Source organism: Carya illinoinensis, chromosome 7 (assembly GCF_018687715.1).
Source record: "Carya illinoinensis cultivar Pawnee chromosome 7, C.illinoinensisPawnee_v1, whole genome shotgun sequence".
Classification (NCBI taxonomy): domain Eukaryota; kingdom Viridiplantae; phylum Streptophyta; class Magnoliopsida; order Fagales; family Juglandaceae; genus Carya; species Carya illinoinensis.
Genome location: NC_056758.1, coordinates 30,891,274 through 30,910,707, shown reverse-complemented (window position 1 = coordinate 30,910,707; position 19,434 = coordinate 30,891,274).

Sequence of the window (19,434 nt, the reverse complement as noted above, 5' to 3'; positions counted from 1 at the left end):
TCTGTCTGATCTTCGCCACGTCAGAGGATGCAGATGAACCGAATAACAACAACTCACCAGTGACGTGTCCCTAAAGCACTAAACAGCTGCATTTCTTTTGGTAGACACGTCTTTTGTAGGGATAACTCATACTCGCTTAGATATCGTTTCCACGCTACACGCTGCATTTCACCAACACGTGTTATTCAAATCTACATATTTTTTTTTCCCAAAAACATCTCTTTTTTATTTTTTACAAATTCAAAGCGAATCTCACAATAAATAAAAGGTATTGATATTTTAATTTTTCTTTTATATTTATAATAAGAGTAAAGTCATCAATACAACATAACAATTTAATTTAAAAAATTAATTTAAAAATTTGATTTTATAAATTAAATATTATTATTTAAGTAATATGAAAAGTGTACTTTACACACCACTTTGATAATAAAATAAATCTTATAATAAATTTATTAATACACGAGTTTATAAAAAGTAAAATAAAATTTTATTACATACAGTTATTTTTACGTATTCATTACATATTTTATTAATGTGATTGATTAAAATAATTATTTTATATTAAAAAAATAATGTAACTAGTCATAATAATAATAAAGCACATAGAAGTCTATAAAATTGACTGATACATCGAGTTTTTAATTTTTAAATAAATAAATCTCACGCAAGTATTTATAAAAAATGTAAATCTCATTTTATAAAAGTAAAAAATATTATTTTTTATGAGTGTTAGTTACTTTTTACAAAAAGTTTATATGATCTTTATATATTTAAAATTTGCACTTAACATCTACTGATATGATATAAAAATGTTCAAATAATACCTAGCTAGTTCCGTCAGTTGGTTTTGGGTTCATGAATGGTAGTTTACATTAACAGTGAAAAATAGGACAATGATGTCGGTAATAGCCACTCTTTTGGGAGTAGATATAGATCATTAAAGCGCCGCGAAAACAACTTCGGCAACATCTATTTTGTGGTCTAAATTCTAAGGGAAACATTAAGGTAACTTCTGGCACAATTTTTTTTTTTAATTTTTTTTAATAATTAAGAATTTTTTTTTAATATTATTATAATTTTTTTAAAATGTTTAAAACTATTAAAAAATAATTTTAAAAAAATAAAAAAATAAAATTTTTTTTACCTAATAATGACTCCAATGAAAACTACCAACTGTACCTGTAACATCATCTAAATTCTAAAATCTTCTACTTGATTTTATGTAAACTTTCATTAATGCTTTGGTTTTTGTATTTTTGTCGGCTTTACTTTAATTGCAAAGCAGTCATCGGCTTTCAAGGGACGGGGCTTCATTTAGGACCTGAAAGTTTGCAGTTTATGGTTGAGAGGATTTAAGTTAGATACTCCAAAACTCTGTGTAATGTCTGACATGAGTCGTACATCTATTTTTAGGTAGGTAGGACCGTAAGGGAGAGTTAAGCCCATAAAAGATCTCAAACATAAATTTTAGGGTAAACATAAATTTTAGGGTGTTAAAAGTGGTTGGGAGTTGGATGGACCATGAGGACACCATGATTTTCCCCATTCCAAATCTACAATTACAATATTAATATATCACCGAAATTTCTTTGTACAAGTTTGTTATGGTTGGGCTTGCCGAATTATATGACTTAGGCGCCTAATAAATAGTTAGTCTCGTTTTATTTTATCTCAATATTTAAATATTATTTAAATATAAATAATTTTTTAATTTTTTTTATATTTTTTATTTAATCATTATAATTTTTTTAAATTTTCATATAAAACACAAAAAAGAATTATACTTTTTTAAATCTTAAAAAATAATAATATTATATTATAATAATATTTTAACTTTATAATATTTTTATTTAACATTTTCTCTTTTATTTTCTAAAACTCAATAAAAATCTTAATTCAAATTATTTCAATATTATTTACAAATTATTAACAAAGATCTTATCTCATTTCATCTAACTATCTAAAAGAAATCTAAGAATTAGAAAAAAATAGACAAATAAAATTTATCGAGTTATTGTAAAAATTATGAAATTCATTTTATGTATATTTCTATCTTACACTCTAAACTCAATTCTATCAATATTGACAGGATCACATCCCACCAAATTAACCATTCCATGATATTAGCATTTTATTGTAATTGTAATTATTTCATTCCTTTTTTAATTGTTACCATAGAAGGACAATGCATGTATCTATATATTTTATACGTTCTTATACTGTAAATGTACTTCTCAGAGATATTGAATTCAATTCTTAACATGGTATCAGCCAAACAACATTCCTAAACCTCCAAATCCAACGCCTTTCATGGCCCAACCCTCAACCCCCCTCCTTCTTCTCCTTCTCCTTATCTACTTCACCCCTCTGATTCTCCTAGTCTTATTCTCGTCTCTAGCCAACTTACTGGAGATAATTACCCCAAATGGTAAAAAGTCTTGACTCGTGCTCTTAACGCCAAAAACAAACTCAATTTTGTTGATGGTACCCTTCCCCCACCCGCCACAGATTCACCCAATTATTTTCAATGGACTCAAACCAAGGACATGTTTCTTACCTCGCTCCTTAACTCCATCATTCCCTCTATCGCCAACTCTCTTGAATTCCATACTGATCCCTATGAAGTGTGGCTCGACCTTCAATCTCGCTTCTGTCATGGGAACAATGCACGAGTCTATCACCTTAAATGAGAATTAGCATCCCTGCATCAAAACACCTCCTCCATTCATGACTAGTACAACCAGATTAAACAACTTTGGGATGAACTTACTCATCTCCAAAAATGCAGTGATCTCAAAGAATTTCAACAACAAGCAGAGGATGAACGAGTTTACCAATTTCTCCATGGCCTCAATGATTCATTCTCCCAACTAAGAACCCAGATTTTGGCCATGGAACCCCTTCCCCCCATCATCAAAATTTTTTCTATTTTGTTTTAGGAGGAACAGCAGCGACTCCTTCATCTTCAGAATACTCCAACCGAAATCATCAGCTTTGTTGCCCACTCCAATGGCTCCTCAAAACTAACCCTCTGATGCTTGGAATGTGGAGGGAACGGTCACACGCGTGACCGGTGCTGGTGCATCATAGGCTATCCTCTAAGCTAAGCACCTCGCCCAAAGACCCAGCCCTCTCTACTTGGCAAACCCCCGTCGGGTCCCTCACCGATGGCTCACCACACCTCCTCCTCCACCATGAACTCACCGGTACCTGATCTCACCCCCAAACTCTATAAAAAAACTCTTGGATTTGCTCAGCCCATCGAATCCCTCCAGCAACTTTGTGGGTAACGTTTCTTCCCCTTTCTCTTATACTCTCAGCCGAACATGGATTATTGATAGTGGAGCTAGCCACCACATGTGCCATGATCAGACCTCATTCTTTGATTTTTCCTCACTCTCCCATGCCCCGAACATATGCTTACCCATTGGCACTTTGCTTCCCATTGAAGGGATCGGCACAATCCATTTGGCTGACTCCCTCACTTTATTTAATGTCTATTTTGTCCCTTCCTTTCATTTTAATTTACTTTCTATACCCCAACTCCCCTCTACTAATACTTGTCTTGTTCTTTTTTCCTCCACTCAATGTTTTTTTCAGGACCCACAATCGACGAAGCTGATTGGAGCGGGTGAGTTTTGAAATGGACTTTACGTGTATCGGCCTCCACCCGTCGCGGCTTTTTCTACTCAGACTCTCGCTAATAAGATTCTATGGCACCAACGCCTAGGTCACCCTTCTCGTTTAAATATTCCCACTCTTTTCAATAATAATCCTTGTATTATTTCTAATTGCGATGTTTGTGCTCGTTCAAAACATACTCGACTTCCTTTTCCATTAAATGCTAATAAAAGTACTTTTGCTTTCAATCACATTTTTTGTGATATATGAGGTGGTTACCATACTTCTTCACTTTGTGGTGCTTTTTATTTCTACTGTTGATGATTTTTCTCGCTCCACTTGGATTTACCTCATGCGCCATAAATATGAAACTTACACTCATCTTCTCCATTTTTTTGCATTGATCCAGAATGAGTTCAATACCATGATCAAAATTATACGAACTGATAATGGACAAGAATTTCTCTCCCATAAATTTCAAAATTATCTCCATGACCACGAGATCATTCATGAATGTACCTGTGTTGAAATTCCATAACAAAATAGTGTTGCAGAGTGAAAACATCGGCACCTGCTGAATGTCACTCGTAGTCTTCGATTTCAAGCACATTTACCCTTAAAATTTTGGGTTGAATGTGTTCTCAATGCTGCTTATCTTATTAATTGCACCCCGAGTCGCATTCTTCAAAATAAATCTCCTTTTGAACTGCTCTTCAATACCTCACCCAATTACGCTCACTTACGTGTATTTGGCTGCCTTTATTACGCTCAAACCTTTCATGCTTCCCGCGACAAATTCTCACCTCGTGCCTCAAAATGCGTCTTTCTTGGATATCCCGGTCATCATCAAACTTACAAACTTTATAACCTGGATACCCATGCTATTTTTTATTCTCGTGACGTTACTTTCCATGAACACATATTTCTATTCCAAATCACCTCCACCCCTCCAGATCCATATCTACCTATTATTTCTCTTTCCGTTCCCGAGTCCATCTTACTACCAGCATCTTCTCCTTCTTCCTCCTCTATTCCCAAACCCCCACCACCTCCCCAATCTTCTCGTACCATTACTCGACCTGTTTATATACAGGATTACGTATGTCTGACCATACATACGGAGTCCACTACATTCTTATCTGCTACATCAGTTTCAGGTACTGCTCATCCTTTATCTATTTTTCTTCCCTATTCTCATTTTGCTCCTTCTCATCTTACCTTTTTAACTGCTCTCACCATGTTTATTGATCCTTCCTATTACTCCACTGCCATTCGTCACCCTCATTGGCGTGAGGCCACATGGACCCTCGAATCTCATCCTCCTGGTAAGAAGTCCATTGGAAGCAAATGAGTTTTCAAAACTAAACTCAAGGCCAATGGTTCTGTCGAGAGGTACAAAACTCGGTTAGTTGCCAAAGGTTACACTCAAGTTGAAGGTCTTGATTATAATGTGTTGCCCAGATGACTAACATAAGAGGGGGGGTGAATTGAGTTGTATTAAAAAAAATAACAATTATAAATCAAATATACAATATAAAATATAAACAAAATACGAAATAGTAATAAATATAAAGAGTAAGGGTAAGAGAAACAAACTCAGTATGTTAACGAGATTTGGCCCTACTACCTACGTCCTCACCTCAAGCTACCCCTTGAGAATTCTCAAATTCACTATTTAACCTCCTTCAGGTGAAGATAGAAACCTATTACACATTTGAACAACACCGCTACAAAGGATCCGTGTAGAACATCCTCTACACTTGCAATCACCTTACACGTGGTGATTCAACTATTCCCTGTGTAGAACACTTTCTACACGCACAGGGGTTATACACACCCTTTTACTGATACAAGAGCTGATAGTAGGTAGGTTATCAGAAAATACTTCTCAATGAGTAGAATAAGAACAATACAGCGCAAACTATATCTCTTAAAATGAACAAGAATTAAGGCTCAATACTTAGAGAAGAGAGAATGAAAGCTTTGAATGAATGTTGTATGCTCTTGGTGTTGTGAATGTGAAGCTCTCAAATGATCTATTTATACGCATATAAGACTTCATATTCAAATTTAAAAAGATTCACATGTCAAAGACAACATCATTCACTTTTTCAACAAATTCAAATAAAAGGTTCTTCTTTTCAATTGTCAAAAACAACATCATTCATTTTTTAATTTTTCAAACAAAATCATCTACCTTTTGCATAAGTCAAAAATAGTATCAATCACTTTTAAAAATATTCAAATAAAACATGTACATGTAAAAGATGACAATCAATTATCTTTAATATTTTCACAGTTTAACCCTTTAATTAAGGTATGCACATGTGAAAGATGACAATCAATCATCTTTCAAAATTTTCAAATTTAATTTTTAAAATATTCATGTACATGTAGAAAATGTATTTTAATGCTTTATGATAAAATATTAATTTTGAGACTTAATCTTAATTTTGAATTTTTAAGAGATTTACAATATTACTCTATGACTTTAATGTGAATTTGTTCCCTTCTTGCTCATACTTGTTTCCTTGATGTGCTTGACTCCATTGTGTAGACAAATTGAGTTTGAAACTTCTTTATTCTTTGAACTTATTTGTCACCATCAAAATTCATGTGTAGATATATAATTACACAAAACTTGAAACCTTAGGTTCAACAATCTCCCCCTTTTTGATGATGAAAAATACTTGATAGAACCTGAAACCTGTATTAATACTTAAGCTCCCCCTGAGAATATGCGTTAGTTTTTTAAACAAAAATATGAATATAATTCCAAGCATATATAACAAGTTTAGCAATTCAAACAATGTTAATGTTCTAGTCTAACGCTTCTCTCCCTTTTGGCATCATTAAAAAGGATCCGCAAAAAAAAAAAATAGACTGAAGAAAACGGTGCGTTAGTAGAAACTATAGATAGTTGAAAAAAAAAAAGAATCCGTCCGTGACCCGACAAGTGTGGCTGGAGATTTGAAAAAAAATCACTAGATGTTGTTGACAAACGAGATTGAAGGCTCCGAGTTTCTAAAAAAATATCATTTTCACCGATCGGTAAAAGAAATCACATTGCTCTTTGACTTGGATGATAGCTCGTCTTATTCTTTATGCTATATCTATAAAATCAGTCTTAAAGTTCATCCAATCTGCATCAAGTTTTTTTCTCATCTCTATAACTCATATGCATTCCTTCAACATTCTCGCTTTAAGCCTTCTATTCTTTTCTCAACGGCTCATTTTTCTAACATTTCTCTAGATCCATCCATGAGGTATTCTGCATCTTAACCTCCTGTCCTTTCTGCAGCTGCCATTGGTACCATGTTGCAGCAAGAAAATAATAATTTGGCTAATAAATCAGATTCTGATGCTATCTATGACTTGGTGAGTCTTAGGACTCGCTACTGTTCCTCTATTATTGTTTTTTCCTAGTGGCTACAAATTAAAAATCATGAAGTTGAAAATCTCAAAGAACAAATTGTTGTACTTCAACGAATTGTTCAAGAGTCTCACACAGGGAAATGAATCATTCGGCAGAAGAATAAACAGTTGAAATCTTTATTAAATTCTTCATTCCGCTTACCGGTTCCCATGGATAAGAATGACATGATATTGTATGAAGAGAATGAGCGTCTCAAACATGAGGCTAAAAATCTCAAGTTTATGTAAAAGTATTTAAAAAATCAATCTCTATTTTTATTGACTCTGGTCTATCTTTTAAGAGATATTCATAGCATATATCATATTTATTTCTTTTCTGCTCATACATAATCTATCTTCTGGTAAAGGTTTTGTGAAAATATCTGTTAATTGATCGTGTGTGTTTGTGAACTTTAGTACTATATCGCCTTTCTGCACATGATCTCGAAGAAAATAATATTTTATTTCAATATGCTTAGTTTTAGAATGTTGTATTGGGTTCTTTGAAATATTTATAGCACTTGTATTATCACATTTGATTGAAATGTGATTATACATGAGTTTAAAATCTTTAAGTTGTTACTTCATGTAGAGAACTTGAGCACAACAACTACCCACAGCAACATATTCTGCCTCAGCAGTAGATAGTGCAACAAAATTTTATTTTTTACTAAACCAGGAAATTAGTGCATGACCTAAGAAATGACATGCTCCACTCGTACTTTTTCGATCTATTTTACAGCCAGCATAATCTGCATCTGTGTAGCTGATTAGATCGAAAGATGTGTGCTTAGGGTACCATAACCCAAAGTTAATTGTATCATTAAGATATCTAAGAATTCGCTTAACTGCAATTAAATGTGATTCTTTTGGAGATGATTGAAAGCGTACACATAAGTACACACTAAACATAATATCTGGTCTACTGGCTGTTAAATATAATAAGCTACCAATCATACCTCGATATATCTTCGAGTCAACTATCTTACCGGATTCATCTTTATCAAGTTTAGTTGATGGACTCATTGGCGTTCCAATTTCCTTAGTACCTTCCATCCCAAACTTTTTCAGTAATTCCTTAATATATTTTAATTGATTGATGAATGTCTCACTTTTTGCTTGCTTAATATGCAATCCGAGAAAGAAAGTAAGTTCTTCCATCATGCTCATCTCAAATTCTTCATGCATAGTCTTAGCAAAAACTTGACACATATTTTCATTAGTAGCACCGAATATTATATCATCAACATAAATCTGAATTAAAAGAATATCATCATTTTCATATTTAATGAAAAGAGTTGTGTCGATTTTCCTCTTGAAAATTTTTTTTCAATCAAGAAACTACTGAGTCTCTCGTACCAAGTTCTAGGGGCTTGTTTGAGTTCATATAGTGCTTTTGTGAATTTGAAAATATGATTTGGGGAAATATGATTTTCAAAACTTGGAGGTTGCTCAACATATACATTTTCATTTATAAAACTATTTAAAAAAACACTTTTAACATCCATTTGAAAAAGTTTGAAATATTTATAACAAGCATATGCAAGTAGAATTCGAATAGCTTCTAATCTTGCGATTGGTGCATATATCTCATCATAATCGATTCCTTCTTCTTGATTAAAACCTTGGACTACAAGTCAAGCTTTATTTCTAATAATGATTCCGGACTCATCTTTCTTGTTTCTAAAAATCCATTTTGTTCCAATAATAGTATAATTTTTGGGTCTAGGAATAAATGTCCAAACATCATTTCTTTCAAATTGATTAAACTCTTCTTGCATAGCTAGAATCCAAGATTCATCAAGAAGTGCGTCATCAATATTTTTGGGTTTAATCTAAGATAGAAAAGCAGTATGATTGCAAATATTTCTAAGAGATGATCGAGTGCTTACACCTTGTGAAGGTTCTCTCAAAATTTGTTCAACTGGATGATCTTTCACAAATTTCCACTGTTTGATTGCATCTTGTATTAAATTTTGATGATCTTTCCTGATGGTTCCATGTTGAACTTCTTCTATTGTGTTCACTTTGTTGAGATCGAGATTTTTCGTGTTATTTATACCTCATGTTTCTTCATCAATAGATTTCTTGGAGAGTGGAGAATTAGATTCATCAAATACTACATGCATAGATTCTTGTACAGTCAAAGTCTTTTTATTGAATACGCTATAAGCTTTACTATTAGTAGAATACCCGAGAAAAATACCTTCATCAGATTTTGTATCAAACTTGCCTAAATTATCCCTGTCATTCAAAATAAAACATTTGCATCCAAAGACATGAAAGTAACCAATGTTGGGCTTTTTCTCATTTCAAAGCTCAGAGGGGGTTTTATCTAATTTAGACCTTGGCATAACTCTATTTATAACATAACATGCAGTACTTACCGATTCAGCCCAAAAATAATTAGGCAAGTTGTTCTCATTGAGCATTGTTCTTGCCATCTCTTGAAGAGATCTATTTTTCCTCTCTACTACCCCATTTTGTTGAGGAGTTCGAGGAGCAGAAAAATTATGCACAAAACTATTTTCATCACAAAATGTTTCAATATTTTTATTAACAAACTCCTTTCTCCTATCACTTTGGATACTTGAAATAGTATAACCATTTTCATTTTGAATTCTCTTGCATAACTTGGTAAAGGCATTATGTGCCTTATCTTTATGAGTAAGAAAGATGACCCAAGTATATTTAGAGAAATCATCAATAATAACAAATGCATAATATTTTCCTCCTAGACTTGCAACTTTATTTGGTCAAAAAGATTTATATGTATTAGTTGCAATGGTCTAGTAATGAAAATATGTTTCTTGGTTTTAAAAGAAATTTTTGTTTGTTTACCGAATTGGCATGCATCACAAATTTTGTCTTTAAGAAAATTTGTTTTTGGTAAACTTCTAACAAGATCATTTTTTGAAAGTTTGGAAATAAGTTCCATGTTGGCATGACCTAACCTTCTATGCCATAGCCAACTAGTTTCATTTTGAACTGAAAAGCAAATACCATCTTGTGAGGTAATTTCTTCAAAATCGATTGTATAAATAATGTTGCTTCTAAAAGCAATAAAACAAATATTACAATCATGATCATTCAAAATAATGCACTTATCCATTTTGAAAGTAACTGTAAATCTTTTATCACATAATTGACTTATATTTAAAAGATTATGTTTTAGACCTTCAACAAGTAGAACATTTTCAATTATGAGAGAAGATTCATTACCAATTTTACCTATTCCCACGATCTTCCCTTTCAAGTTGTCTCTAAATGTCACGTGTCCTTCTTCTTTAGATCTAAGATAAAAGAATTTAGTCTTGTCTCCCACAATGTGTCTTGAACATCTACTATCTAAAAACTATTTGTTTTTGCTTGTGGATGACTTCATGTATACCTATAAAAATAATTAAAATGATTTTTCTTGGTACCCAAGTTATTTGGGTCTTTTATTTATTAGTATTAGAAGAAATAAGATTTTTAGGTACCAAAATGACCCTAATAGTCATTGTATGATTTCTTCTAATAGGACAAGTATGATAATTATGATAATTTCTATTACAAAAATTGCAAATAGTATGTGACATATATGAAGAACTTGAATGATTATAATAATTTTGTTTTGACAAAATTATTTTTATGAAAAGAATTTTGAATATTGGTCTTTGATGTAGAAGGATTATCAAAGAAATTTTTATAAGATTTGTATTTTTGTTTTGGCATATATCCCAAACCTGCATTGTCAAAAACACATCTTTGACTACCAAGAAGTTTTTTAAAATTTCTTTTTCCATTCTTAAAGTTTTCAAAAATATTTTCTAAATCAGTTTTTTTCTTCTTTAACTCAAGATTTTCATCTTTCAAAACGATACTTTCTTTTCTTAAAATATCAATTTCGTTTGTTAAAAAAGAATTTTTGTTTTTCAAAGTAATATACTTGATACCTAATTTTTCAAATTCCTTATATACATTTTCTAAAATATTTTACAATTCTTCATATGAAGGATATTCAATATTATCAAGATTTGTTACCTCAATGTCATCTTTAACCATAAGACAAAAATTTGATGATTTTCCATTACTTGTTCACTATCTGAGCTACTTAAATCATCATCCCATGTAGCTTTCATTACTTTCTTGCCCTTGTTTATTTTTCTTTAGCAGATGACAATATGGTTTGATATGATCAGGCTTATTGCATTTATAACAAATTAAAGTGTCATTTTTACCTGAATCTTTTTTAGAAAACTTTTTGAAAGATTTCATCAGAGGAGTTTTATTTTTCTTTAAGAACTTCTGAATTCTTCTTATTATCACCGCAATTTTTTCATTTTTGTCTTCATTTTCCTCATCTTTATCACTTTCACTTTCATGAGCAACAGCTTTAAGTGCCAAGCTCTTCTTTGGCTTTCCTTCTTCTTCTTCTCTTTTCAATGTGTACTCATAGGTGATAAGTGACCCGATGAGTTCATTCACTTCGAGCTTTTTGAAGTCTCTAGCTTTAAGAATCGCTGTCACTTTTGATTCCCAGCATTTTGGTAGAGAGTTGAGAATTTTTCTTACTATCTCCACCTTAGAATAAATTTTGACAAAAGCTGTCAAGCTGTTTATGATGTTAGTAAAACGAGTGTGCATACTAGAAATAGATTCATCATCATTCATCTTAAACATTTCATATTCATGAGTAAGAATATAAATTTTTGATTCCTTAACTTGCGAAGTTCCTTCATAAGTAACTTCCAAGTTATCCCAAATTTCTTTTGCCGTAGCACAAGCCATAATTCTGTTAAACTCATTTCCATTGAGAGCATTAAATAATAAATTCATAGCAGTTAAATTCAAAGTATAAAGTCTATCGTCTTCACGATCAAACTATTCTTATTCCTTTTTGACCTTTACTCCATCAACCACTTTTGTTGGAATATAAGATCCATTTACAATACATTTTCAGATTTCTCGACCTTGAGCCTGAAGGAATATTCTCATTCTAACTTTCAAGAATGAGTAATTGTCTCCACAAAAGAGTGGAGGCAGACTGCTATATTGACCTTCACCAAATAAAACTACAATGTTAGCCATAAGATCTTAACTCAAAAAATAGTTAATCTTATAATAGAGCTCTAAGCTCTGATACCAATTGTTGCCCAGATGACTAACACAAGAGGGGGGTGAATTGAGTTGTATTAAAAAAATAACAATTATAAATCAAATATACAATATAAAATATAAACAAAATATGAAATAATAATAAATATAAAGAGTAAGGGTAAGAGAAGCAAACTCAGTATGTTAACGAGGTTCGGCCCCATTGCCTACGTCCTCGCCTCAAGCTACCCCTTAAGAATTCCCAAATTTACTATTCAACCTCCTTCAGGTGGAGATAGAAACCTATTACACTTTTGAACAACACCGCTACAAAGGATCCGTGTAGAACACCCTCTACACTTACAATCATCTTACACGTGGTGATTCAACTATTCCCTGTGTAGAACACTTTCTACATGCACAAGGGTTATACACACCCTTTTACTGATACAAGAGCTGATAGTGGGTAAGTTATCAGAAAACACTCCTCAATGAGTGGAATAAGAACAATACAGTGCAAACTATATCTCTCAAAATGAATAAGAATTAAGGCTCAATGCTTAGAGAAGAGAGAATGAAAGTTTTGAATGAATGTTGTATGCTGTTGGTGTTGTGAATGTGAAGCTCTCAAATGATTTATTTATAAGCATATAAGACTTCATATTTAAATTTAAAAAGATTCACATGTCAAAGACAACATCATTCACTTTTTTAAAAAATTCAAATAAAAGGTTCTTCTTTTCAATTGTCAAAGACAACATCATTCATTTTTCAAATACTTCAAACCTAATATTTTACTTTTGACATATGACAAAATAAGCACATTTTACTTTTCAAAAAATTCAAATCTAATCTTTTACTTTTTGCATATGACAAAAGGAGCACATTTTACTTTTTAAAATTTTCAAACAAAATCATCTACCTTTTGCATAAGTAAAAAAAAGTATCAATCACTTTTAAAAATATTCAAATAAAACATGCACATGTGAAAGATGACAATCAATCATTTTTAATATTTTCAAATTTCAACATTTTAATCAAGGTATGCACATGTGAAAGATGACAATCAATCATCTTTCAAAAATTTCAAATTTAATTTTTAAAATATTCATGCACATGTGGAAAATGTATTTTAATGTTTTATGATAAAATATTAATTTTGAGCCTTAATCCTAATTTCAAATTTTTAAGAGATTTACAACATTAATCTATGACTTTAATGTGAACTTGTTCATTTCTTGCTCATGCTTGTTTCCTTGATATACTTGACTCCATTGTGTAGACAACTTGAGTTTGAGACTTCTTTATTCTTTGAATTCATTTGTTATCATCAAAATCCATGTGTAGATATATAATTACACAAATTTTGAAACCTTGGGTTCAACATAATGAAACATTTGCTCCGGTTGCTAAAATGACCACTGGTCGCTGCTTACTGGCCGTCACTGCCACCAGAAATTGGGTCATTCACCAACTTGATGTCAACAATATTTTTTTACACGGTGATCTTGATGAAGAGGTCTATATGACACCCCCACCTGGTTATTGCTCTAAGGGGGAGACTCGTGTGTGTCAGCTACGAAAATCTCTATAAGGTTTAAAGCAAGCCTCCCGTAATTGATTTTTTAAACTAATCACTGTGCTTCTTGATGTAGGTTTTCATCAGTCTCAGGTAGACCACTCTTTATTTACTCTTATCTCTCCCACTAGCATCACCATGGTTCTCGTTTATGTTGATGATATCTTAGTTGCTGGCAATGATATTTCTCAAATTGATGTTTTCAAACACATTCTATCTACACATTTCAAAACAAAGGATCTTGGTTTCTTTAAATACTTCCTTGGTCTTGAAGTTGCTTGTTCTCAAATCGGCATTCTTCTCAACCAACACAAGTATACTCTTGATATCCTGATTGATAGCGGCCAAGTTGGTGCTCGGGCTGTACTCTTTCCCATGGAACAAAACTTAAAGCTCGCCGACCATGATGGCTCTCTTCTCACCGACCCTGGCGCCTATCGCCGACTGGTTGGTCACCTCATCTATCTTACTATAACTCGTCCTGATATTGTTTTTGCAGTAAGTATTCTCAGTCATTTCATGCATGCTCCTCGCGATCCACAGATGGAAGCTGTCATTCGTGTTCTATGCTACCTCAAGGGCAGTCCTGGTCAAGGCATTTTCTTCTTCTCCTCTAATCCTTTGCATGTTACTGCCTACACCGACTCCGATTGGGCCTGGTGTCCCACTACCCATTGATCCACCACAGGGTTCTTCATTCAGTTTGGCACGAGCCCCATTTCTTGGCGAACAAAAAAACAGATGACAGTGGCCCGTTCCTCCACCGAAGCTGAATATCGCGCCATGTTAGTCACTACTTGCGAACTCATCTGGTTGAAACAACTCCTCACAGATCTTGGTGTCTCTCATCCTGAACCTATTAGTTTTTATTGTAACAACCAATCTGCTCTCTACATCGCTCACAACCCTGTCTTTCATGAGTGCAACAACATATTGAGATTGATTGTCACATCGTTTGTGATAAAATTCGGGCCGGCCTTCTTACCGCTGTTCACACATCTTCTCACGAGCAAATTGCCGACATCTTCACCAAAGTCTTGAGACATGAACTTTTCCATCACTTTCTCCGCAAGTTGGACATTACGGATCTCCATGCATCAACTTGAAAGGGAGTATTGACAAGATCACATCCCACCAAATTAGCCATTCCCTGATATTAGCATTTTATTGTAATTGTAATTATTTTATTCCTTTTTTAATTGTTACCATAGAAGGACAAGGCATGTATCTATATATTTTATACATTCCTACACTTTAAATGTACTTTTTAGGAATATTGAATTCAATTCTTAACAATCAATAATGATGAAAAAATCTATATCCAGCTTTTGCTATTCTTCTAAACATCCCTTTTAGGTTCATCATAAACTGAGGGTCGTCGGGACTGTATTTTTTGGATGTATTTATAGGGAATGTTATGGAGAGTAGAGAATGGGACACATCAAAGTGCAATGACAAGTAAATGTAGGCAAAATATAATATGGATGGCTACATGGAGCCAATTATCTACTAAAATCAATTTTCCCATGCTGGGAGGAGTCAGGGCCTTCTTTCATAGCTTAGGATTTGTAACAGTCCGCTAGAAATTCAATTGTGGAATTTCTTTTGACCTTAAGAACCTCGTGAAAATTCCGTAAGTTTACACGAATCGACTAATCGCATAGGTTTTAGCCTGTCAACATAGTTAGTGTTATCACTCACTATGGTGCCAGAAATGCGATTTTAATTATTTGAGATAGTTAGAAGTGTCAGAATACATTATAGTCTACACCACTAGGCTTAATTGAATATTTAGGATTTTTCAGTACTAAGTTTATTACGTTTATTTTTGGAGTGAATAGTAATCTCGGTAAACGTACTAAATGCAGTGTTTTCAAAATCACAGTGTGAAATGTCCAAATTAGGTTAGCGAAATTTTATTTGGATACTTGGCAAGATCTTAACCACACATAATGAATAGTATTAGATACTTAGCACAAAGAGAAACCATTAGATGGAATTGTGAAGGAAATCAAGGTGTGAGATCATGACACCTAAGCAAAATACACATTTGGAAAATATCTTAAGAATATAGATTTAAAATACACATGGAAAGATTTTAACCACCTTACTCTTCCAAGTCTACTCCACATTTAGAAAATATTTTGAACTAATTTCGTGAATATTATTGGGTAAAAAGTATTTTGAGTTGATTTTTGTAGATATTATTAGGTAAGAGAGTCCTACACTCCACTCTCACTCCGGTAAGAGAGTCCTACACTTAACTCTCACTCCAGCCTCATCTCTTCCATATCTTATCCACAAGTATCTCCAGCCACCCCTCCCCACGAAATTATCTTCATTTATGCTTTCCATTGAAAGAATACCAAACACTCTCTCTCGGACAGCTTTTAGGAGTTCTTTTGCACACCCATTTCGAAGCTTTTGTAAGTGTTTTATCATAAAGTCTCCTTCATATAAGTTGTTCCTTTTTGAGTCTAGTTTCCGTAGATGTATTTTTCGTATCATTCCATGGTCATTTGGTCAGTAAAAAGTATTTTTAACCATAGAAAGGTCATTCTGGGCGTGAATCTAGAGAGTATGTTATAGTTTGGAGTTTTTGACCAAACTAATGGATAGATATTGGTCCGAAATTTTTATGGAGTATTGTTAACATGTATATATGACTATTGGTTGAGGATTTTTGCATGATTAAAGGTTTTGATGAAAGATTTTTCTTAGATTTAGAAACTTAGAAACTGGAAGAGGAAAAACAGTTTCTGTTTTGAGAAAGTTTAACTCTTTGGTGGTCTAAACCTATTCTAATGACTTTGATAATTTTATTGGAGGATCCTAAACATCTTATATACATGTTATATTATTATTTTGAAGATATTTGATGTTAGTTTCAAAGATATGAAATTTTATGCAAAGAGATATTCAGATAAGCCAAAGTGTGGATATTCTTGGCTAAATTTATGTTTTGATTAATTTCTAACCATGTGATCTTGAATTAGAAGCTTGTATATGTTTTAGGACATCTTTTTAAACCATGCAATGGTTTGGTTTGAAGATCATATATTTATAAGTCATAGATCAAGAGATTTATCAAAACTAGTTGAGGAAAAAGTTTCTGTTTTTGGACTAAGTGTAAAACCAAAAACTCCAAATTTTATTTTGTGATTTTGGTGACTTTAGTTTGATGATTTAAAGCATGGTTGATGTTAGGATGATATTATGAATATGTTAGAAGTAAGATTTGATTTTTGAAATTCTTGGAGATGTTTTGATTTAAGGTCAAAACTTGTGATTCAAGTGCTTGGATCTTTTTACAAAAAAGTTTGGTGTTGATTATTAGCTTTTTCTAAATGGATGTTTTAAGTATGGTTTTGAACTTAGGATTGGAAGATGTTTGTTGCAAAATTTTGGTTTAAGCATGAGTTTTGAAGTTGGAAGGAATTGCAACAAAAATAAAGGGAAATGACCTATGGATGTTTTAACCATAGTGTGTTCTTCATAGTTGTGTTTTGTTTTAAATTTTTCTGAGTTGATATTTAAGTTTAGGATAAAATTTACATGAGGAATGTAAATTTTAGAAACTTTTAGAGTTAGTATGCAAAATCCTTAAGTTATGGGTAAAACGGTCATTTTTCCACATGTAGAGAGTAAAATGAAAATTTTACTCTTTAAGTTAGTATTTTTCATATTTCAAATTATTAGTGATTTAGTTCTAACTTTTAGAATTACTAATTACAGTTCCTCGTGATCGCACTTGAAGTTTTATAAGAAACGCGGAGATCGAGGTAAGTTAGCTTTTAACTTACTAGCAGTCTACTGTGTATGTGTGCTAAGTAAAAGAACTACAGTGTATGTATGTATGTTATCATATGTGTCATGCCATGTCAAGTTATCATGTAATTGTCTATTATACAGAATTTATTCTGTCATCAATTTTTATCTGTTACATAATATATTCTGTTATATATTACTGTACATTACAAGTACGTCATGCTAAGTATGTCATCCATTACATGTAAGTCAAGTCATGTAATATTCACTGTTGCAAGTATGTCATGTTAAATATGTTGTCTATTATATGTTATGCCATGTTACGAAATGTTTCTATCTCAAGTTGGTCATGTATTTTAAGTTATGTTCAAGTCACGTTATGTTACGTCAGGACTTCAGTCCTTTCGTATTCCAGTCACATTTCATCTTGAGTACATTATGATGTGTAGAATACATGGGGCCACAACAACTGTGGAGTATGTATTTTTAATGTTAAGTCAAGTTTGTGTAGAATACATGGGGCCACAACAACTGTGGAGTATGTATTTAACTACAATTGTGATGCGTAAAATACATGGGGCCACAACAACTGTGGAGTATGTATTTTTCATGTTAAGTCAAGTTTGTGTAGAATACATGGGGCCACAACAACTGTGGAGTATGTATTTTTAATGTTAAGTCAAGTTTGTGTAGAATACATGGGGCCACAACAACTGTGGAGTATGTATTTAACTACAATTGTGATGCGTAAAATACATGGGGCCACAACAACTGTGGAGTATGTATTTTTTATGTTAAGTCAAGTTTGTGTAGAATACATGAGGCCACAACAACTGTGGAGTATGTATTTACACGTAGAATACATGGGGCCACAACAACTGTGGAGTATGTATTTTTCATGTTAATTCAAGTTTCAGAGCAAGTTTATGCTAAGTCAAGTTCAGTTCATGTTTCAATTTAAGTTATGTCAATTATGCTATGTTGTACGCTAAGTTATTCTTTAATTACTTATGAATTTGATTATGCATTTATGCTTTTACTGTCATCCATGCATCATTAGTCTGTGTGGAAGTTTTTTGTTAACTTGCTGAGATTTGTAATCAAATCTCACTGTGGTAGTCCCAACTACCATTCCTCCCGAATGGTAGATCTTGTTACAGGACCTGAAGGAGGACCAGGAGCTGACCAACTAGACACAGTCGACTGAACGACGGTGCGTCGTTAATGTTAATATAGTAGTTAAATTACTACTTGTACGATGGAGTTGCATCTCCAGTACTTTTGGATCATAACTATTTTGGAATAGTGCTGTGATCTTAGTTATTCAATGGATCTTTATGTATGAAGTATGTTTTAAGTATTGGGATATTTTCAGTTTGGTGCATAGTATTGCTAAAGAAAAAAATTATCCGCTGCGAATATTGCATAATTTTAGATGCATGTTAGGATTATTGCATCTTATATGCCATGAATGGGGGCAGGTAACCTTGTGTTGCATGTCTCGACGCTTCAAATGTCCGTCCGATCCCAAACGGAATTTGGGGGCGTCACAGGATTTGTTTGGATATTTGGAGTATTTTAAAATTCTATTAATAGTAATAAAATAGTTTGAATTAAGATGTTAATATGAGTTTTGAAGAAAATAAGAGAAAAAATTGAATAAAAATATTATAAAATTAAAAATTTGTTTGAATATAAATTTTTAATATTATTTTTATTTTGAAGTTTAAAAAAACTGTATTGATTTTTGTGTTTGGATAATGATTAGATAATGAGACAAAAAAGTTAAAAATTTAAAATAAAAAAATATCTTATGATTGAGTGATATTTGAGAAATAAATTATGAAAAGTTTTGAGAATTTTATGGCTCATCTCTATGTCCATACGTCTTTGTGAATGACGTGTTTTGTACCTTGGGCAACTTCTCTAGCCTATCCAACAGACATGCAAAACTCTTAAGGGTGAGAGTG